At 41.6% G+C, this 22,931-nt stretch overlaps 1 pseudogene; it reads left to right on the top strand.

Annotated features, from left to right (window-relative positions):
* The first annotated feature begins 17,664 nt into the window (after positions 1-17,664).
* LOC110698816 lies at positions 17,665-22,719 on the top strand (annotated as a pseudogene).
* Positions 22,720-22,931: the final 212 nt, after the last annotated feature.

Raw genomic sequence — 22,931 nt, 5'->3', positions numbered from 1 at the left:
AATATATCGTTGGAAAGCTATTCTCAAGCCCGATCCAACTACACTATTATTGGACCCTTATCATGGATAAAATTAAATTGGACTAGATATTTTCATAAATAGAGTATAAAAAAAAATATTTTAAAAAACCATAAAGAGGAATATTTTAATAAAAACAACCGCATCACTAGACTTTTCACACTTTCACTTCGTTCGATAATCAAATGACGTGAAAGATATTCATCACTGGGTTTGATTTTGGGGAGACACATTTGGGTGTCTACAATAATCATACTATAACAATGTTAAACAAAAACAACAATCAATAGCGTCTGGACATGAGTCATCTAAAATCTTTGTATATTTTTATAACTAGGGCAGCTAACGCACGCGATGCGCGCGGAGTGACTGACCCTTTTCTTGATGTTTATATTGGCTTGTGTTGTGTTTAAACTCTTCACGACATTGGGTTTTTATTTTGATAAATTAATGGAATGTGTATATTGGGTTGCGTTTAAACTTTTTGTTTTTTCCTGCACAATTTTTCTAATTGTTTACAACTTTTCCTCAGTAAACATCATTCAATAGTGCAATATTGCAAAACATCTACAAACTTAATTAGGAATAGATTAAATATAATTCAAAAATCATAGAGCATATATTATATACTAATAGAAGTGATTTAACATTGCATATGCATATAATAATGGAAAAGTTTTCCTGAGCATTTACTATTTGCAAGTGTATACTCTCACCCAACCTAGTAATTACTCTACATAAATTATATGGGAATAACTATATATGAAACTAAAAAAGAGAAACAGTTATAGCCGACTCACATATAACACATTAGCATTTAGGCAATTAGAGAAAATATCAGCTTGCATTGGCACTTTCTTCCAAAAACGTGGATTTGGTTATGTAATAGAAAAAGCTTTATGCAGCTTTAATTGTAGCCTTTAAACCCTTGATAATTTTCGTGATTTACTTCTTGCTTTCCCCCCCCACCCCCCATTCAATGTAGTAAGTTTGGTTTCCTTTCTTCCTAGTACAGCTACTTCGACACAATCATCAGATTCATTTCATTGGTCTTAATGTCATTTAAACACAATTATTTGTAAGTCGTTAATTTTGACCTTCACAAAGAAACAACTTTTTTCTTGTCCAGTTGATAAACTTGTCAAGCCATAAAACTATAGCCCCCCATTAAATATCAAACACTTTAAATTTTATTATTTCATTTTTCATTTAATTTAATTAATTGAGTAGAAAGATCTTCCAAATTCATCCATCTAATGGAGTCGTCTTATTAATTTCGATCATGAGTGGTGAACTTTAAATAATTTACCTATAATATATTTACCTATAATTCCAATAAATAATAATTACATATGGAGGTAAGAATGTAAATAAACATTTTGAAGGGTATGTAGGTTTGTGCACCATTCATAAGCGCAATCTCCTACTTTTTATAAAGTAGGAAATACTGGAATATTTTATGTGTTTGAGTCAATGCACAAGCATATGTTTTAGTCACTAATAAATTAGTTTGTAATGTAAATTAGTTAGAGTAACATTAGTTTTGACATTAATATTTTTTTGAAATTTTATTAATGATTCCAACTTTGAATAATTTTGAATAATTTGCACTTTAGAGGGTATATGTTTTTATAAGGCCTTGACCAATTAATAATTGATTCAATAGGTATAAACTTTCCACATGTCACGTTATAATTGGTAAAAAAAAATTAGTGTTTTTTTTTTGGAAAAAAAAAAAACAACAAATTATTTTTTACCACCAAAATTCTAAAATTTTTATTTTACCACAAAAAATTCTAACAATTGATTTTTACCACCTGACATTAAGAAAACCATTAAATCTAACGGTTTTAAAAAAAGTTTCTTCGAATTTCGTGCGCAAAACATGTTCTTCATAGGTTTAGAGGGGCATTTTGGCCTTTTAAGTCCACTCTGAGGTCAGAATTGACAAAAATGATCAAAAATGCCTCATTTTGCGTGTTTCACGCAAATTGAGGTATTTTTAAACATGCAAAACGAGGCATTTCTGATCATTTTTTTGTCAATTCTGTCCTCAAATTGTTTTCGTAGGTCCAAAATGCCCCTCAAAACCCCTAAAGACCGTGTGTTTGATATGAAAATCGAAGAATTTCAAAATTTCCGTTAGTTTTTTTTTACGACAGGTGGTAAAAAAACAATTTTTAATTTTTTATTTGGTGGTAAAATAAAAGCTTTAGAAGTAAAAAATTTTTTTGATTTTTTTGTGGTAAATGTCAAAATTTCCCCCTTTTTTTTTTAATTCTCTTTCATCCCCTCCATTAACCTTTCTCTCTACTCTCTTACATCAAATGCTCCAACCCGAAACCAATAACTACAATATGAGATGGGAGCATTTGAGGTTTCGGGTTAGGTTAATTGGTTTGGGTTATAATGGGTAGGTTTTATTTATAACGGGTTGAATTGATTAGTAGGTCAGTTCAGGCCAATTTTGAAATTCATCAGGTTTGTTCGGTTTAGTTTATATTATTGTAGTTTATATTTGGGTCGTCTTTTAATCGGGTCGAATTGTAATCAGTTTAGGAAGTAATCAATTTGGTTTGAATTGGGTCGATTTAAAAATGTGTTTAGCCTGTTTAAAGCAGGTTTCAGTTTAAAACATTTTGTGTCCTAATCGGGCCGAGTTGTAATAGGTTCGGCTCATAATCAATTTGGTTTGAATTGGGATAGTTTGGAAATGAGTTGTAGTTCAAAACAGAGTGGGTGGAATCAAGTTGGGTCATTATTATCCATTCTGGTCATAATTGATTTGAGTTGAACTAGGTCAGTTTGAAAACTAATTCACCCCGTGTGAAGCGGTTATCTGTTCAATTTATATCGGGTTAAAATTGAGATGGGTCATTATTGAGTCGTGTTAATCAAATAATGGTAGGAACGGGTCAGATTGTAATCGAGTTAAGTCCTAAATGAGCTGGGTTTGTCGAGTAGTGGGTTAAAACAGATTTATATAAACATATTGGGTTAGGGCTGTTAACGGTTCAGTTATAACAAGTTACAAGTTGTAAACGATTCAATCTAAATGAGTTACGAGTTGAAAACGCTTCGGTTACAACGGGTTACGAGTTGAAAATGCTTCGGTTACAACGGGTTACAAGTTATAAACGATTCAGTCACAATGGGTTACAAGTTGGAACGGTTTGTGTTTCGGGGTTTTCTGATGTCCTACGGGAGAGTTACAATTCCGAGACTGGAACCGGACGCCTGTACCTGCAAAACAATTGGATGCTCCGGATGATTGGAGATCCGCCTCCGACGGTCAAGTTAGTACTTGATTAAGGAGTAATTAATGCGGAAATTAAAGTGATTGGGTCTCTCTAGGTGAGAGTGTTTAATGTGTGTAATCTGCGTAATCTCCCTTAATGAGGATTAAGGGAGGTATTTATAACCTCGTGAAACGTGCCAATCTAGGTTTAGGTTAACCTTGGGCTGATTGGGCTTCCCTCGGAAGTTGGGCCTAGGTGACCGGCTTCTCCATTAGGCATGGAGTATACCACGTGTCATGACATAATAAGTCCAGGGTGGACGAATAAGCGTGTGCCACGTGGCAAGCCCTGAGGGGTCCAACTAGGGGACACTTGGCAGGACCTGATTGGCCCACGTGGCGCATTCCGATTTGTGGGAGCAAAATCCCCTAATCATTTGCCCCTCACAGGTGGCACGTGACTGGTCACATGTTACCTGTGACAGGTGTCGCCCTGTAACAGGCGACGGCCTGCTACAGGTGTCACTCGGCGAGATGCCGAGAGATTCTCCCGCCAAAATTTTGAATTCTGGAAGTGACCCTTTGCCTTCTCACTTCGCCTATATAAAGGAGTGTTGACTTCGGTCATTTTCACGCTTGAAAACTTTGTGAGAGAACATTCGGAGCCCTGAACTTGCTCTGACATTTTGGACCCTTTCTGCCTACCGCCTGCTCTGACAAGCCGACTGCAAAGGATTTTCAGAACTTCATCAATCGTCACTCGTTCAGGTAACTGTCGGTTCTCTTACTCTTAATTTTCTCTTTACTTTATTCTTTTTTGAAATGGCACCACGGAAACACACGACACGACCTAGGTTAGTGATCAGCCGGTCACCGGGGACGGCTGAATCTAGGACTAGGAGTGCCGCCTGCCCTTTTCTGGACCCATCTTTGCCCTTTATACAAAGTCCGACTGTATCTGTGTCTATGCAGAGCATGATGGCCAGAACAAAAAAGACTGCCAGGATCTCAAACTCAGACGGCTCCTCCCACAGGGTGCTGATTAGTGAAACATCTGACCAGGCGCCAGATGTGGAAGTGAAACAAAGCGGCTTGAAAGCCGGCAGTTCTGAGGGAGGAGTCAAAGTGACCCCTTCCCATTTTACAGTTGACAATTCTACATTCTCTCCTGCTCCTTTTAAAGGGGAGGAGGCGGGCCCCTCCGGGAGAGGGGAGGAGTCGTCCTCTTCGGACTCGTTAGAGGACGAATCCGAGTCTAGCTCTTCTGGCCATTCTTCTCTGGACACATAAGAGAAAAACAGTCGCCTACAAGAGACGAGGATTTCTCACGCAGTTGAGAAGGGGGACGATTGGGCGGAGCCATCCGCTCTCACCGAGAGCAAAATACCCCCTACTACTGCACGGTACCTCGGGGCCGGATCATGGCCATGCAAGAGAAAGTGGAGAGCTTTATCGCAAACAACACAATGGGCCCCGGCTTTTTAGTGTTCGTGCCGGATCCAGAAGGCACAGTCGTCTGGCCGGCTGGTACCAGTTATGATGGCGCCTGCTTTGGCTGCTACGAGGCGGCCATCAAAGCTGGGCTGCGCTTCCCACTACATCCGGCTGTTTAACGGATCTTGGATGGGTATGAGTTGGGGTTATGGCAGTTAGCCCCAAACTCCTGGGTCAACGTGCTCGGCTATGTGGCCGGGTGCGAACTGCACGGGGTGGAGCCGAACTTCGAGGCTTTCGCCCACATGAACTACCTCAGCCAGACCCCTAAGGCAGGCGGTACTGGCTGGTATCAATTGACGAGCCACAGGGGCTACCTCATGACGAGAGGTAAAGCAAACAAATGGAAGGACTGGCGAAGCACCTTCCTTATCATTGAGAGTTCAGACACAGAGCTGAACAAGCGCTTCAACAGGTGGAACAGGAATCCGCCCCTTCTTGCAGGCGGCCGCAGCATGCCGCCTGTTCCCCCCAAGGCTAAGAAAGAGATCCTAGATAAAGGACTCTTCAAAGTAGAGTCTAAGGTGAACTCTTCTTCAGGGGTACGAGAGCAAGTACCCCTGCACTGCGTCCCGAGCTTCAAATGGCTCTACGACGAGTACTTTTTGGCCGCCTGTGGCCTCAGCAGTCGGTGCTCAAGAGGTAGCCGGCTTGTCGAATACTCTGTTGTTCCGTGCATTTCTTGTTATGACTTTTATTAACTTTGCTATTTGTTTTTGCAGCGGACGCCATGAGCAAAATTATCGCCTCCAAGACTGCGGCGGCCATGTTGCGGGCCTCCATCATGCAACAGTCTTCAACCGACTCCCCCAACAAGGGGGCACCCTTGGTGGGCTTCGAACCTTTCACCCTTTTTTTGGAGTTGTGTTTATGCATATACTGACTCTTTTCTTCTTTTTTAGTCGGGCGCTCCAAGAGCTTCTTCTTCCCAACAGCCGGACCCTAAGGCCTGGAGGACGACTGTTGCGAGCTCTCCTGGTTCTGCCAGGAAACATGCGGCGGCTGAGAAACAGCCGGCCACTTCTTCTAAAACTCCAGCTGGGCCACCTAGAAGTATGAAATTGTCCTTGTAAATTTTAGACTTGCTCCCTCCTTTACTAGGTCTAATCCGTTTGTTTATGCTTGATGCAGCCGGCCCTCAAGAGCCTGACTTGGTCGAAGTGGCCAAGTCTATGATCAAGGTCGTACCTCCAGCTGAAAGGGAGGCGGTCAGGGGTGTCGGCACCCTTGACCTAGACGGGATTGCAGGGGTCCTTGCTGAGGTATACTTAGCATATTTTTGAGTATTTGAATTCTAGGACGCATGTTTTCTTTTTTGTTTGGAAACTGACGCCTATTCCCCTTTTTACTTAGGCCCTGCTCCGAGTGAACGACCTTCGCAAGCCGCTTGACCGGAAGAACAAAGAGGTAAAGGCTGCAAAAGCTATGGCCGCCTCTGACTGTGATAAGGCAATGTTTCAAATTGCCCAAAATGAAGTTCTGACAATTGATATTCTTTATTATCAGGCGCAGGCTACCGCCGCTATCCGGGCTCAGTTAGAGGCGGCCCAGAAGAGGAATAGTGAGCTGGAGGCGACCATCAACAACCTCAAGACCGAGCTGAGACCTCTTCGCCAAAAGATGTCCTTATACGAAACCTTGGAGAAATCCTTGGCGAGCGTAAAGGAACGCCTGGTGACCCAGGAGAAGAGTCTTACTCAGGAGCTCTCGGAAAAGGCCGAGCAAGAAAAGAAAGAGCTGGTCCGGGAGATGATGGAAGACTCTGCTCAAATCCAGCGCATGACTTGGGGCCGCCTCTTCCCCAATGCCGACTTTGCCTCCTGGGAAAAAACGTACCGCCAGTGTTCTGATAGATATAATCAAGAGATCCTGGCGGCTGCTGAGGAAGAGGCGTTGGAGGAGGAGGAGCAGCCGGTAGTGGCGCTTGTGCCGCTTGGGGGTAATGCATCGAAGAAGGATGTAGCTGAAGCCGAGTCCAGCAAAAAGAGTGCTGACCAGGCGGCAGCTGCTAATATTGAAGATCTGCCCCCTTCATAAGCTTTATGTCTTCTTTCCCCGGCCTGCGTGCCGTTTGTTTGTATTTACCTGGCCAGGGGGCCGGGGCTCTGAATATTTTGCCGGTCTTTAATGACCGGCTTCCTTTTAATGAATATTTTTGTTTTGCTTCAAATTTGTTCAAGTATCGAATATTCTGATATCCAATTGTATACTATACCGACTGTTTTACATGGCCGATAGTTGCAGACAGGTACGGATAGTTAGTCACGCCGCCTATGCCCCTGGACGACTGGTTGTCTGTTTCCAGGCTAGACGATCAGTCGACCATTTATCCAATCGGTATTCGAACCATTTTAAAGGCAGGCGGTCCTGTCATTTGTAAAATTAACCAAGTAGGAAAGTGGTTTCCTACTTGTCATGTTTTTAGGCTAGAGACTTTAGGCCGTCTAGGTCGACTGTTCCTTGCCATATTTAATCTAGTGTGAACAGGTGTTGTATGAACACCTTTTTAGTTTCATACTAAATTTTTAAGGAGTGACCAAGTAAATATGATTGTTACCTAGTCGCCAAGTAACTGAGTAGTAGAGGTATCAAGCGGTGGGTACCGATTGTTCCCCTTTATTCGCCAATGTTTGTTGGCTTTTAACTCATAAAATACCAACTGTTCTTATCCCAAGTAGTTCAGTCGGTCGGTTGACCCAGATGGTTACTGCGAACACTTGCTTGACGTGATTAGTCAGTTAAGTGAGAGATATCCTTGTCCGGGAAACGGCCACGTGGTTGTCTTGGTTAGACAGTCGTATAGGTGCCGTGTAATGATTTTATAGAACAATGTTCCACCCAAAAAGGGAGCTGCTCTCTGCGACGAATTTCATCCGGATGGATGCCGTCGGACGCCTGCTATAACGTTGGGACAGGTCGAATTGAATTTTTATATTTTGATCAGTTGGCTTGGCGCCTGGTCTGATCATTTTAGCTATGAGCCTTTGATAGTTCTTGGTGAACTGCATTATGGGAGTGTAGCCGGTTGAGTGAAACAAGCGACGTGCCCCTCTTAAGTAAGAATAAAAATTAAACATGGAGAGTAGCCGACTGTTTGTCAGTAGGCATGCCCCTCTTAAGTAAAAATGAAAACTGAGTATGGAGAGTAGCCGACTGTTTGTTAGTAGGCGTGCCCCTCTTAGTACAAAATTGAATATTAAGTATGCAAACTTTTATTAAGTAGCCCTTGACTATTTATATCATTCAAAAGAAATATTTCTTAAGATTATCTACATTCCAAGTTCGTGGCAACGGTTGGCCGTCTGGTGTTTCCAGACGGTAGGTACCGTCCCCGACCTCTTCACAAATTCGGTAGGGTCCTTCCCAGTTGGGAGTTAGTTTGCCAGACTCATTAGCCCTTCCAACTGCTTCCATTTTTCTAAGTACAAAGTCCCCCACTTTGAGTGGACGCCTGTGTACTTTTTTGTTGTATGATCTAGTCATTCTCAGGCGGTAAATTTCATGGCGCAAGACATCATTGCCCCTCCTTTCAGGAAGTGAGTCTAATGCCAGGCGCATGGCTTCCCAGTTTGCCTCTTCGTCATATAGCATTACTCGAAGAGTCGGCTCGTAGTGTTCTATTGGAAGAACAGCTTCCGCACCATAAGTTAGGAGGAATGGAGTTTCTCCAGTCGCCTCTTTTTCAGTCGTCCTAATGGCCCAGAGAACATGTGGCAATTCATCCGCCAATAGGCCGCCTGCTCGTTTCAATCTTTTTCTTGAGACCGTCTGAGATGATTTTATTAAAGGCTTCTACCTGGCCGTTTGCTTGTGGACGGCCGACAGATGCAAAGTAGTGTGCAATTCCTTGGTCACCCAACCAGCTTTTGAGAACAGGCGTCTCAAATTGGGGACCATTATCAAAAACCATAGACATGGGAACCCCAAACCGAGTGATGACATTTTTCCAAATGAATGAAATTACATCCTTCGTCTTGATTCCCTTTACAGCCTCCGCCTCTACCCATTTAGTGAAGTAGTCGACGGCAACAAGTATGTACCTCCTTCCGCCTGTAGCAGGCGTATATGGACCCTGAATATCCATGCCCCACTTAGCAAACGGTAGTGGGCTATGAATGGTAGTGAGGTCAGTAGCCGGACGGTGAATTAGTTTGCCAAACCTTTGGCACTTGTCACATTTTTTCACCATCTCCATCGCATCTGCTTCTAAAGTAGGCCAAAAGTAGCCCTGCCGCCTTGCCCGTTGAGCAAGCGTCCTACCGCCTATTTGGGAAGCACAATAACCAGAGTGAAGATCATCTAGTATCTCTCGCCCCTTTTCTGGAGTAACACACTTTAAGAAGGGTTGAAGGTACCCCCTTTTGTGAAGTTCTCCCTTTATTATTTCAAAACTGGTTGCTCGTTTTTTCAGTGCTGCCGCCTGTTGATGATCATCCGGCAGGGTACCATTTGTCAGATATGCCCTGATTGGATCCATCCAGGTTGAGCTTCTGTCTAAGATTCCAATAGGGTCTTCCTCAATGCTTCTCCTCTCCATTACTTCCCAAAAAACAGTTCGAGGAGTATCACAGGAGGCGGATGATGCTAATTTTGAAAGTGCATCCGCCTGGTTGTTTTCTGATCTCGGCACTTGGGTAAGATGGAAATCCTCAAGGGAGTCGACTGCTTGTCGGACCGCCTGTAAATACTTGATCATGGCCGGATGGGTTGCTTCGTATTCGCCATTGTACTGACTCACTATCAATTGTGAATCGGAACAGGCGTCTATTTTTCTTGCCCCTGCCGCCTTGCACATGCGGATTCCGGCTAGTAAAGCTTCATATTCTGCCTCATTGTTTGAGGCCTGAAAACTGAAGCGTAGAGCATACTCGTACCTGTCGCCCTCTGGCGACTGACATATGACGCCTGCTCCACAACCATTTGAAGTAGAGCTTCCATCCACATATACCTTCCAGACTTGGTCTGGAACTTGAGAGTCAGGAGACGAGTCATCTCAACAATAAAGTCAGCAAAGGCTTGCCCCTTCACTGCTTTTCTAGGCTCGAAGGTAACTTCGAGGCTCTGTATTTCTATGGCCCATTTGATCATTCGGCCTGACGACTCCATGATGGTCAGTGGCCGCTTGATAGGTTGGTCTGTATACACGACGACTGCATGTGCCAAAAAGTAGGGCTTTTATTTTTGTACAGCCATGAAGAGTGCAAGACCAAATTTCTCCACTAAGCGATACCTCAACTCGGCATTTTTCAGTACGTGACTGACAAAGTAGACCGGGAGCTGACAGCCGTCTCTTTCAGCAAGGAGAACAGCGCTTAACGCATGATCAGAGACGGTCAGGTACATGTAGAGTACTTCTTTGGGCAAAGGGCTGACCAGCCTCGGCAAGGAAATGCAAGTGAACTTTCAATTTCTGGAAGGCCGCCTCAGCATCCGGCCCCCATTCAAACCTTGCCTTTTTCTTAATTGCCTGGAAAAAGTATAGGCATTTGTCGCCTGATCGGCTTAGAAATCTTCCCAAGGCCGCCAGACAACCTGTTAACTTCTGAACCTCTCGGATGGTACGAGGCGACTGCATGTCGATGACCGCCTGCACCTTCTCAGGGTTCGCCTTTATTCCTCTCTGATTGATAAGGAATCCAAGAAATTTCCCAGACTCAACTCTAAAGAAACATTTCCTGGGATTGAGCATGACATGGTGCCGCCTGAGTGTGGCGAAAGTTTCTCGGAGGTCCGACAGATGATCTTTCTGAAGTTTAGACTTGACAATCATATCATCAATATATGCCTCGACATTTCTCCCAATCTGATCAAAGAACACAGTGTTTATCATTCGCTGGAAAGTGGCCGGGGCATTCTTAAGACCAAACGACATGACCGTGTAACAGTATAACCCCTGATCAGTGACGAAGGCCGTCTTCTTCGGATCTTTCTTCCGTAAAGGAATTTGATGGAAACCAGAGTAGGCGTCCATAAAGCTCATCAAAGCATGGCCGGCTGTTGATTCGACCAGGTTATCAATTTTAGGCAGAGGGTAACTATCTTTGGGGCACGCCTTGTTTAAGTCTGTGTAGTCTACACACATTCGCCAGGTGCCATTCGGCTTTTTAACAAGCACCACATTTGCAACCCAGTCTGGGAAGTAACATTGCCGAATGAACCCTGCATCAAGTAATTTTTTAACTTCGGCGGCTGCCGCCTGACTTCTTTCTTTGCCATGGTTCCGCTTCTTCTGCCGTACCGGCTTCTTTTTTGGATCCACGGCCAGTTTATGTACCGCCAGATCAGGACTAATGTCTGGCATTTCATGGACTTCGAATGCAAAGATGTCCTTGTATTCTTTCAATAGTTTGTGAAAGTCGTCACCCAGGTCCCTTAGAGCAGTCGTCCCAACCTTGATTGCTCTGTCAGGACGAGAGTTATCTAAGATCAGGTCCGTATGCTCACCAGCCGGCTGAGGGCGGAATTCATCCGACCGCTCCTCTGCCAATGATTGCTATTTTCTGTCTTTTCTTGCGGCCCATGTCTGGGATGCCTTTCTCTTCTTGCCGCCTGCTTCTTGAACAGGCGCACTCTCCTTGACATTGTCAAGGTCTATTTTTCCACCGCTCGACCCAGTGGCCATAACAGTGAGCTTGACATCCAAGAGATAGCACTCTCGGGCCATCCTCTGATCTCCCCTTAGGGACCCGACTGTTCCATTATCCCTCTCAAACTTGAGCAACATAAGAGATGGGACTATAACAGCATTGGAATTATTCAGGGTTGGTCGTCCCAGAATCATGTTGTAGGCCGAGAGTTCTTCTACTACCAGGAACCGGACTACCATGTGTCGTCCTTCCCCTTTTTCGCCCACGCGGATGGGTAAATCCACTCGTCCCACTGGGTGGACGGCTCCTCCTCCAAACCCTACTAAAGGGTGGGATGCCGGATGTATGCAATCACTCTGATATTTTAGTTTCGACAGACATTTTCTACTGATGAGATCTGAGGAGCTTCCGGTATCTATGAGGATTCGGCCAACTCTCTGGTTGTCCACTTTACATTCAATAACGATAGGGTCGTCATGCGGCCCTCTTACCCCTCCTAAATCTTCTTCAGTGATGACAATCTCAGGAAATGAATATTTGGAGGGCCGTTCTTGGTGAACGGAATTTACATCTAATCGTCTGATATTGTCTTTGTTGCCCCTAATAGTGGGGCCGCCTCCTGAGAAGCCGCCTGCAATGGTGTAGACGACTGCATCATCTGTATCGGAGCTGTCGGCCTGTTGATTCTTTTTGGTCGACTGCTTTTTCGAGGAAGTATTCCCCGTAGATTTCTTGACATAAGTGTCAAGGTCACCTTGCTCAGCCAGGCGGTCCAGATACCGCAGAGACTGATGCATTCATTGGTGTGATGACCAACATCTTCATGATAATCACAGAATTTTTCTTGGTTCCGATTGTTTGCAGAACCCTTCATGGGGACCGGCTTCTCAATTGAGATCCGTCCCTTGATTTCCTTTAGGATAAATTGGCTATCCTTGTTAAACACATACTTTGGGGAGTATGGTTTGAATTCTTTTTTCTTCTTCTGGGACGGCTGTTTAGAGGAATCAGTTGCCCAGACCTCTTTTCTCTTCTCGTCTTTGTTTGACGACTGCTTCTGTCGTCCTTCTCTTTTGTCGGACCTTTTCCCGTCTGACTGTTTTACCGTACTACAAAGATCAGTCGCCTGTATATAGGCTTCCGCTTCAATCAAGGCCTCTTGAAGAGTCGCCACCCTCTTTCGGACCAAATCAAATTTGGAGGTCGACCCGTCTTTGAGACCTCTGAAAAAGTCAGTATAGGCTACTTCATCCGGTAACCCTTGAATCTGTATTCTCATCAGGTTAAATCGCCTGATGTAAGAACGAAGCCCCTCCTTCTCGCCCTGCTGAATTGTTCCTAAATCAAGGGTCGTCTTCTTCGCAGGGTTGTTCATGGCGAAGTTGGAGGTGAATAAGTAAGCAAGCGTCTTGAAGTTATTTACACAACCAGTCGGCAGGTTGCCGAACCATTGTTGTGTGATTCCTTTGAGAGTCGCTGGGAAACACTTGCACCAAGTGGGATCATCCAACCCTTGAAGGTACATCAGGTTGGTGAATGCCATCAGATGGTCTTCTGGGTTAGTAGTGCCGTCATAGGCGCCTACTAATACATTTTTCACTTTGGCCGGCTGAGCGGGGCTTCAGTAATTCCCTTGGAGAAGGCCGACGGCTGTTCACCAAGTCTAAGCAACCGTAGCTGCCAGTCCATAGGTTGGACATTTTTTGCTGCATGTCCACCAAACGGAGGTGGCTGTAAAAAATACTGTTGTTGCGGTACAAACGGTAAGTTTGGTACAGCCTGGTCGCTATGAAAGCCGGACTGACGGGAGGTGCCGCCTGACCGACTCTCATGATACGACTGAGTATGCCTCATCGAGGTATTTCACAGACTGTCTTGGAAGTTTGAAGTAGAGGCCGACTCTGACAATCGGTCACTCTTCTTCTGCTCTAGCAGTAGCCGAGCGTCTGTGTATGTTTTCCTCGACCCGTCCGCCTGAATATGACGAACAGGCTTCCTATTTCCTGGAGTAGGAAAACGGTATTTTGTGAAATCAAGGGCAGGTGGCTCCCACTTCCTAGATTTAGGATGAGGGGTCGCCTCTCGCCCTTGAACTGGCTTCCTCTTCCGTGAAGTGGAGGGTTTCTTAGCCGACTGCTCCTTGTCCAGAGCAGGCGGCTTCTTGTTGATCAACTCTTGAATTTCTCCCTTGAAGTCCCTCATGAAGGTCATGAGTTCGTTCCTTGTGAAGGGAGCAGACCCATCAGTCGGCGCTGCCGAATAGACGGTGCGCCTGCTGGCTCGCTTCCAGTTTGAAGATGTTCCCGTTCCCTTCTTTCGGTATGACGGGTACGTCGGGCCCTTAGGGTCCCGTCTGAAGCTGTGTGAGCTTCAACTTCAAATTCATTCTCAGTATCGTGGTCCGACTGAACTAGAGGATCGTCCAGGGGACGTCTCTCTTCAGGAGCCGGTACAAACGTGGGTGCCATCTCAGAAGTACTCTCCCCACAGACGGCGCCAAAATGTTTCGGGGTTTTCTGATGTCCTGCGGGAGAGTTACAATTCCGAGACTGGAACCGGACGCCTGTACCTGCAAAACAAACGGATGCTCCGGATGATTGGAGATCCGCCTCCGACGGTCAAGTTAGTACTTGATTAAGGAGTAATTAATGCGGAAATTAAAGTGATTGGGTCTCTCTAGGTGAGAGTGTTTAATGTGTGTAATCTCCCTTAATGAGGATTAAGGGAGGTATTTATAACCTCGGGAAACGTGCCAATCTAGGTTTAGGTTAACCTTGGGCTGATTGGGCTTCCCTCGGAAGTTGGGCCTAGGTGACCGGCTTCTCCATTAGGCATGGAGTATGCCACGTGTCATGACATAATAAGTCCAGGGTGGACGAATAAGCGTGTGCCACGTGGCAAGCCCTGAGGGGTCCAACTGGGGGACACTTGGCAGGACCTGATTGGCCCACGTGGCGCATTCCGATTGGTGGGAGCAAAATCCCCTAATCAGTTTGGGTTTATCAAATTTTTGCCGAGTTTACACGGTTTCGTTTTGAAATTGGTGGGGTTGCCATCAAGTTTGGATGTAATCGGTTTAGGCATGGCCATAGAAGAGCAAGTGCAATATGCCCTCTTGCACAGGGCCCGATTTCAAGAGGGCTCATTTTCATTTTATTTTTCCTTTTTTTAAAAAAAAAAGTTGTTAAAATTCTTCTTGTTTCTAACACCAAGCAATCCAACATATTAACAATTGCCAATTTTCTAGCCTTAATCTAGCTTTTATATTAATTTCTACAACTTTCTATATTCTTTATCAATTCAAATTACTATTATCATAATTACATCAATTTAATTTCATGAAAAAGTATACTAGAATTGCTTATTTCTCCATTCAAGAATTATCAATGGCAAAAAGAAACAAAAATTGTACTTGTTGTAGCCAAAATCCCAATTGAACAAAAATGAACTGGGAATTAGTGAATTACTAATTTGAGTTATTCCTTCTTTGTCCATCCTTTGTTTGATTTTAGGTAATTTTATTTTTATTTTATTTTTAAATTTTTAAATTTTTATTTTTATAATTTTTCTAGTTTTGATGATGTCAAAAACGAAGTAGTTTATTAAACTGATGCATTTTTTTTGGGTGAAGGTTAAAATCTTCTGAAGCAAATTAGGGAGACGAGTATTAAAATAAGTCCATAAGATTAAGTTAAGATTGGGTTATACAAAGTATTTAGTTGTTATTATCAACTTGAATAAAATATCTTTAGAGAGCCGTAGGGGGGTGAGAATCAATCCCAAGATCCCCTAAAATTGGGGGAGGAGCTCTAACCACTTGAGTTAATTCTCACTTTCTAAATACTTCGTATACTTTTTTTTTTGGTGAAATAAATACTTCGTATATAATTGCTATAGGAACGCATTTTTCATTTTGTAACGTATAGGAAATTGTGCATCACCCCCCTCCGTTTTTAAATACTTGCACCATTTCTCCATGTGCGGAGTTTTAGGAGAAATTGGAGAATATAATAAAATATGGAGGTAGTGGGGTTGGTGGAAGAATAAAATATTGTAAAAAATCAAAAGTAGTGGAGAGAATTGAAGGAGATAGAATATGGAATTAATATTAGGTTTTTTTGTAAATAACCACCCATGGAATTAATATTAGGTTTTTTTGTAAATAACCACCCCTAAATGTACCTTGTATTGAATTAACCACCCATTTTTTTCGAAATTAAAAATTACTACCCATTACTGTCAAAACCCGTAGATTTCACCACCTAGAACTTCTCTAATTCCGGCCAGTTTTCAGACTTAGTCTAGCAGTTTTCCGACTTAGGGGCCCACAACATATAAAATCAAAATTAAAGTTAAAAAAAACCCCAACCCACCATTGCCACTTTCGATAGGCGGTAGCTATGCAACTTCCGACACCCCTTCCCCTTCTCTGTTTCCGTTTTCGGCACCCCTACCTTCCCGTCCTTGTTTCTAGCAATCCTTCCCTTCCCCAGAAAAATTGAACCAACAAATTTAAACCCTAAAAGTAGAAAATTTGATTAAATTAAAAAAAATAATAGAAGAACGCAACCTTGAATTGAGAAGAGGAAGCGGCGACATCGGTGGGTTTTCGTGAGGAATCAACGACGTGGGTGGTTTTTCGTTAAGAAGCGGTGATGTGGGTGGGGTTTCGTGAGAAAGCGGCGACTGGGGATTTCGTGGACATGGCTGGGGTTTTGTGGGGTTTCGCCGGCAGACTGGTTGGGGTGGGGGTGGTCCGACAGGTGGTTGATTTGGGTGGGTGGTGGGAGATGGAAGGAGGTAGTGGCTGCCATGGGTTGAGAGTTATGGGGAATTTTATTTAAAAAATTTTGATTTTTTTAAATTTTTTTAACCTATCATATGGTAACACGTATATCCTAAGTCAGAAAACTGATCAGAATTGAAGAAAGGTAGTGAAATCTACGGGTTTTGACATTAATGGGTGGTTATTTTTAATTTCGAAAAAAATGGGTGGTTAATTCAATACAAGGTACATTTAGGGGAGGTTATTTACAAAAAATCCTTAATATTATTGAGTCCACTTGGTGAGAGAAATTAATAAAATATTGTAAAAGTTTTCCAAATAAGGAAATGGAACAAATATTTAAAAACGGCTGAAAAAGAAAAGTAAAGCAAATATTTAAAAACGGAGCTGAGAGAGTAGTAGATAAAAAATATTGTATGGAGCATAATCTTAAAATTATTAAAGATCCCTTTTTTTAATTTAGAATAGGACCCCTAAAATAATTGCAACGGCCTTGGATTTAGGTTGTTTTTAATTTCGGATTGTAACGCTCACCTTGATGACGGGTTGAGTTATTGACGGTTTGCAAAAATTCGGCGGGTTGGATTAAATTGGGTCGGGCCGTTTCTTTGGGTTTAATGGGTTGACTTAGGAGTTAGGACTGTATAAGCAAGATTGGTCCCACACAAGGAAGAAACCAATTAAAAACAAGAAGAAGCTTCGCGGGAAAATATAATTATAAAACTAATTTTTGTATTAAAGTTCCCTACTCCCAACTCACTAGGAGCATCCAGAGAAATCAATCAAATCATCATCTTCACACTTTATTTCTCACATATCTCGTGTTGCCCCACATTATTTCTTCTCTTATTATTATTGTTATTCAAATTTGAACCCACTCTAATTTATTCCACCCAAATTGTTGCATTTTTTTAGTAGCTTAGTTTTATACCTAGTGGAAGAATAAAGGCAAGCTAAAGGATCAATTGATTCTTTTGTTTCAGGTTTGTAATCTTGTTATTATATTTTTAAACTATGATGCTATGTTAATTTACTTGATTTATCTTTTGGTAAAGTAGAATATAATCCACTCTTTTCTATCTTTATATAAGTTGACAATTGTGATTTCAACTAAGCATTATAAAAAAACGGATTCCCTTGATCTCATTTTCTTAAGAATGCATATGCACCTTGTTAGGAATTTATCAAACAAGTCGTCACATTTTCTCGACCTTTTATAATTTACTAGTAATATGGAATACTTCTCCTTAACTGTAGAATTAATATACTTTTACTATTTTGCTACTTTGGATTTGTGGACAGAGCATGAGAAGCAATGTGAAATCATGGCTAATCTTTTGTATATAGTAGTAGTTAAACTCTGGGTAAAAGTAATGGAGTGTTTTATCTAATCATAATTCATAACTATAAGTAGATAAAATGGTAAAGATTTTTATCTAATTGTATTAGCCCCAAGATTAAACCTTTTTTTTTCTAACTCTAGGTTCCACATCCACGTGCCACTTCTACTTGTTTAGGAACGCTTTTTAATATATCAGTATACATGGAATATGGAAAGTAACAAACCTTAGTTTTTTTCAGGTGTAGAAGTCATTGAAGTGATCATATATCTCAATGAAATACACGCAATTGCTAGGATTTTGATATAGGCAAACATTTATGGCATGGTTTCGAGCTAGTTCTAGTGCAGCAAAGTTTGCTGTGAGGAAAACTTTATCTTATGGACACTCTTATGTAAGAAGAACACATATTATTCGGTTATTCCATCACAAAACCGTTACTTTCACTCTACACACCTCAAACCGAAAGCACAAACAGCTCCGGTTCCACACCCCGTGCCCCTCTCTAAGCTTGCTGACAGTTTCTTGGATGGGACTAACAGTGTATACTTAGAGGAACTTCAGCGTTCTTGGGAAGCTGATCCGAGTAGTGTGGATGAATCATGGGACCAATTTTTCAGGAATTTTGTTGGGGATGCTCCAAAACATCCTGGTGTTTCAGGGCAGACTATCCAAGAAAGCATGAAACTGTTGTTGCTTGTAAGGGCTTATCAGGTTAATGGTCATCTGAAAGCGAAATTAGACCCACTGAACTTAGAACACAGGGTAGTGCCTGAGGTATTGAGCCCGGAATTTTATGGTTTCACTGAAGCTGATCTTGATAGGGAGTTCTTTATTGGTGTTTGGAAGTTATCAGGGTTTCTGTCAGAAAACAGGCCTGTGAACACACTCAGAAGTATTCTTGACCGGCTTGAGCAGACCTATTGTGGGAGCATGGGTTATGAATACGTGCATATCTTTGACCGAGAAAAGTGTAACTGGTTAACAGATAAAATTGAGACTCCAACACTGGTGGAGTACAGTAAAGATCGCTGCAAAGTGATGCTTGATAGGCTTGTATGGAGCACACAGTTTGAGAATTTCTTGGCAAATAAGTGGTCAACAGCGAAAAGATTTGGGTTGGAAGGTTGTGAAGCTCTAATTCCAGGCATGAAAGAGATGATTGATCGGTCAGCTGAGCTTGGAGTTGAGAGTATAGTTATGGGAATGGCTCATAGAGGAAGACTAAATGTCTTGGGAAATGTTCTTCGAAAACCACTTCATCAGATTTTTAGCGAGTTCAGTAGTGGCAGGAAGCCTATCCCTGAAGACGCGCTCTATGTTGGAACTGGTGATGTCAAGTATCATTTAGCAACTTCTTTTGACAGACCTACTATAAGCGGGAAGAGGATTCACCCCTCTTTGGTTGCAAATCCGAGTCATTTAGAAGCTGTGGATCCCGTTGTTGTAGGGAAAACAAGGGCCAAACAATTTTATTCTGATGATGTTGAAAGGACTAAAAATTTGGGTACTTTGATTCATGGTGAGGGTAGCTTTGCCGGGCAAGGTGTTGTCTATGAGACTCTTCACTTAAGTGCTCTTCCAAGATACACTACTGGTGGAACGATACATATTGTTATTAACAACCAGGTAGCATTCACAACTGATCCGAAATCTGGAAGATCTTCTGAGTACTGTTCTGATGTTGCAAAAGCATTAAATGTTCCTATTTTCCATGTAAATGGGGATGATTTGGAAGCTGTTGTTCGGGTATCTGAGCTTGCAGCAGAGTGGCGGCAGACCTTCCATTCAGATGTTGTTATCGACATAGTCTGTTATCGTAGGTTTGGTCATAATGAAATTGATGAGCCATCATTCACACAACCCACCATGAACAAGGTTAGTCCTTTATAGTATACTAGTTTTCTTTAGCTTGCATCCTACCTGTGCTGGATCAAAGTGCTGCATCATGCTATATTGCGATCTTGACTTTGATTGCTGTGTTTAATTTTGGTTTTCATACTTGTTCTATTTCCAGAAATACATCTGCATTTTCAAAAGTCATCAGCATTTTAGGCTATCTGACAGAATGTTGCATACTTTCTTTTGATCGATAAAGTAAATACTATAATCTCTTTCTCAAAAACATGGAAAAAACATTGTGGAGTTAAACTGTAACTGTAAATAAACAAAATCAAATTGATCGAAACATGTTAGCACTTGATGAAAATGTATCATACAAAAATGATGTTTCCTTAAATTTTACAATTACGAATTTCTTGTAAGTTATAGATGCATTATACTTATGATTGAAGTGGCTGATTTCAGGTCATTCGCAGTCATCCCCCAGTTCTTGAGAAGTACAAAAGAAAACTTCTTGAATCCGGAATTTTGTCAACAGAAGATATTGAAGAGATTCAGAAAAAGGTCAGCAGAATACTAAATGAGGAATTTGAGGCCAGTAAAAGCTATGTTCCCCAGCAGAATACTTAAGTCACCAGATCAGCCTGCTCAGATACAGGATACCGGGTACATCTTATAAGATCATTCAAATATCGCAATTTAACCTTCTACATTTGTTACTTTGATAAGTTTTTTCAATCACAGGGTTAAGGCAGACATCTTAAGAAGTGTTGGGAATGCTATCTCAACCCTTCCAAAGAATCTCAATGCCCACAAAGTGGTAAAGAAGATCTATGAGCAACGTCTTCAGATGGTTGAAACAGGTCAAGGTGTAGATTGGGCCTTTGCTGAAGCTCTGGCCTTTGGGACATTGTTGGAAGAAGGGATTCATGTTCGCATATCTGGTCAAGATGTTGAGAGGGGAACATTCAGTCATAGGCATGCTGTAATTGTTGATCAAGAGACAGAAGAGAAATACTACCCGCTTAAACATGTCATGGAGAAGCAAAAGGCCGAAATGTTTACCATCAGCAGCAGGTCAGGTTTATATATATTGCATTTTTGTTTTGGTTGATCATACTTGTACATGCTGGTTGAATGGTCTTAAAATCATGGACTTTATTCTAGGTTCTATTACCTTTTTAACCTATAATTTCTTAATGTAATCTTGCTGAACCGAACTTAATTTTTATCTGAGATTATGCTGAAATTAATTTTGAGCTTAAGTTATCAGTTTTAGCAAAGTTTGGTTTTCGACCTTATTGAGAATCATGCTGATCCATTTGCATAGTTAGCTACATCTATCTGTTGGCTTCATTATGCTTACAAGAAAACTTCCCTGATAAACGTGTTTAATATTGTTTTGTAGCTCTCTCTCAGAATTTGGTGTTCTTGGATTTGAGTTGGGCTATTCGATGGAAAATCCAAATTCACTGGTGCTTTGGGAAGCTCAGTTTGGTGATTTTGCAAATGAGGCACAAATTATATTTGATCAGTTTTTAAGCAGTGGGGAGGCAAAATGGTTACGTCAAACTGGGCTTGTGGCACTGTTGCCTCATGGCTATGATGGTCAAGGACCTGAACATTCGAGTGCTCGTTTAGAGCGTTTTCTTCAGGCAATTTACCCTGAATATTTTATATTTTTTATCCTTGCAGTTTTCCTGCACTGGACTCTGACACTAATAGCTCTATATATCATTTTTCTTATTTGTAAAACTTGTGATGTTCAGATGTGTGATGACAACCCACATGAGATCGCAACTGATCCGACAAAGCAGATCCAAGAATGCAACTGGCAAGTGGTTAATGTCACAACCCCAGCAAATTATTTTCATGTTCTGAGACGTCAGGTATATAAATCTAGCATGAGACATCCATATTAGCCCCTTTTGAAAGTTTATTGTTGTTCAGAAGAATTGAAATGCCAAATTTATCAGGTCCACAGGGAATTCAGAAAGCCTCTCATAGTGATGTCTCCTAAGAACTTGCTCCGCCATAAGGACTGTAAATCATATTTATCTGAGTTGGATGATCTGCATCAAACTAGCTTTAAGCGTCTCTTGGAGGACAAAAACTATCAGTCTGATCTTGAAAAGGGTGTTAGACGTCTAGTTCTTTGTTCTGGCAAGGTATTTAACATTCACACCTTTCCTGATTCATATCTGAAATCGTATAAAGGAGAAAAAATCAGTCTAACTTGGGAAAAATTGATTGCACGCTTTGAAACAGATCTTTTTTGAATCCTGCCTTATTTGTTTCTGCAACTCTTTATATTGTTTTATTTACTAGTGCAGTATGACAGTAGGAAACTTGACACTCAAAAAGGTTATGAATTCGCTTCGGAAATACTCAAAATTTCACGTGTAAACTTGATTGTCTTGAACCATTTATTTGTAGGGAAATAGTAACAAGAGAAAGCAGAAACGCGATATGTGCACACAAATGGCCTTTGAGATAATTTTGATTAAATGCAGTCTATCTGATATTTGTACACATGCATTTATACATGAAAATATTAACCAAAGTTTAATTTTTTGAGCAGTTGAAATACTTTGTTCATATTATTTAGCCTTAACTTGTCCGATGCTTGGGTATGTACCCGTACCTTGAATCATCATATCTGTCATTACCATATCTGTGACATATTGAGATTCCAAAGCATTTAAAAACTTTGAGGTATTGGTGCCTTGAATTGAATTTGCTTCTACTGAGGCGTATTTCACTACATCTTTTTGTTTTGTGTAATATGCAGGTGTATTATGAGCTTGATGATGAGAGGAAAAAACATAACAGCACGGATATAGCGATATGTAGAGTTGAACAAATCTGTCCTTTTCCCTATGATCTAATCCAGCAGGAACTGCAGCGATTTCCAAGTATGTTGCAGCAATATCCAGCAGAATCTTCACTAAACATACTGCATATTGTTATATGCTAGTCATTAAAATTCTGACTGTGAACATGCAGTATCATATAATCTCTATAAATTCATGTACTTCTCTTTTAACTGTTTGACTGTTTCAGATGCTGAGATTGTGTGGTGCCAAGAGGAGCCGATGAATATGGGCGCATTCAACTACATAGCACCCCGTCTTTGTACTTCCATGAAAGCTCTTCGGAGAGGAAATATGGAGAGTATAAAATATGTGGGTCGTCCTCCTTCTGCTGCTACAGCCACCGGGTTTTATCAAGTTCATGTCAAAGAACAAAGTGAGCTTGTGCAGAAGGCCTTGCAGCCTGAACCAATTCATTTTCCTTGGTAAAGATGATGACTTCTGTAAAGACATGCATAATCCCATCTCCTACCATTTTTCACTTTGTATGTTATTTTTACCATTGAATAAATGTGGTTACGGTTGTGATCATTGGAGCTTATTTTACAGTTTTTTTGAACTTAATTTTATTGGACTTCATTTAAGGTACTTAACTTCATGATCATGGGATGATGGGAGCTTATTTTTTGAACTTAACTTCATTTAAGGTACTTCAATTATTTTACAGTTTTTTTGAACTTATTTTTATTGGACTTAATTTTGCTAACTTAGGCCATGTTTTCTCATTTCCAAAAATTTACGGAAATTATATAT

This window comes from Chenopodium quinoa, unplaced genomic scaffold (genome assembly GCF_001683475.1).
Source record: "Chenopodium quinoa cultivar QQ74 unplaced genomic scaffold, ASM168347v1, whole genome shotgun sequence".
Classification (NCBI taxonomy): domain Eukaryota; kingdom Viridiplantae; phylum Streptophyta; class Magnoliopsida; order Caryophyllales; family Amaranthaceae; genus Chenopodium; species Chenopodium quinoa.
The sequence above is the reverse complement of the archived record's forward strand: the minus strand, read 5'-3'. Positions and strand labels throughout refer to the sequence as shown.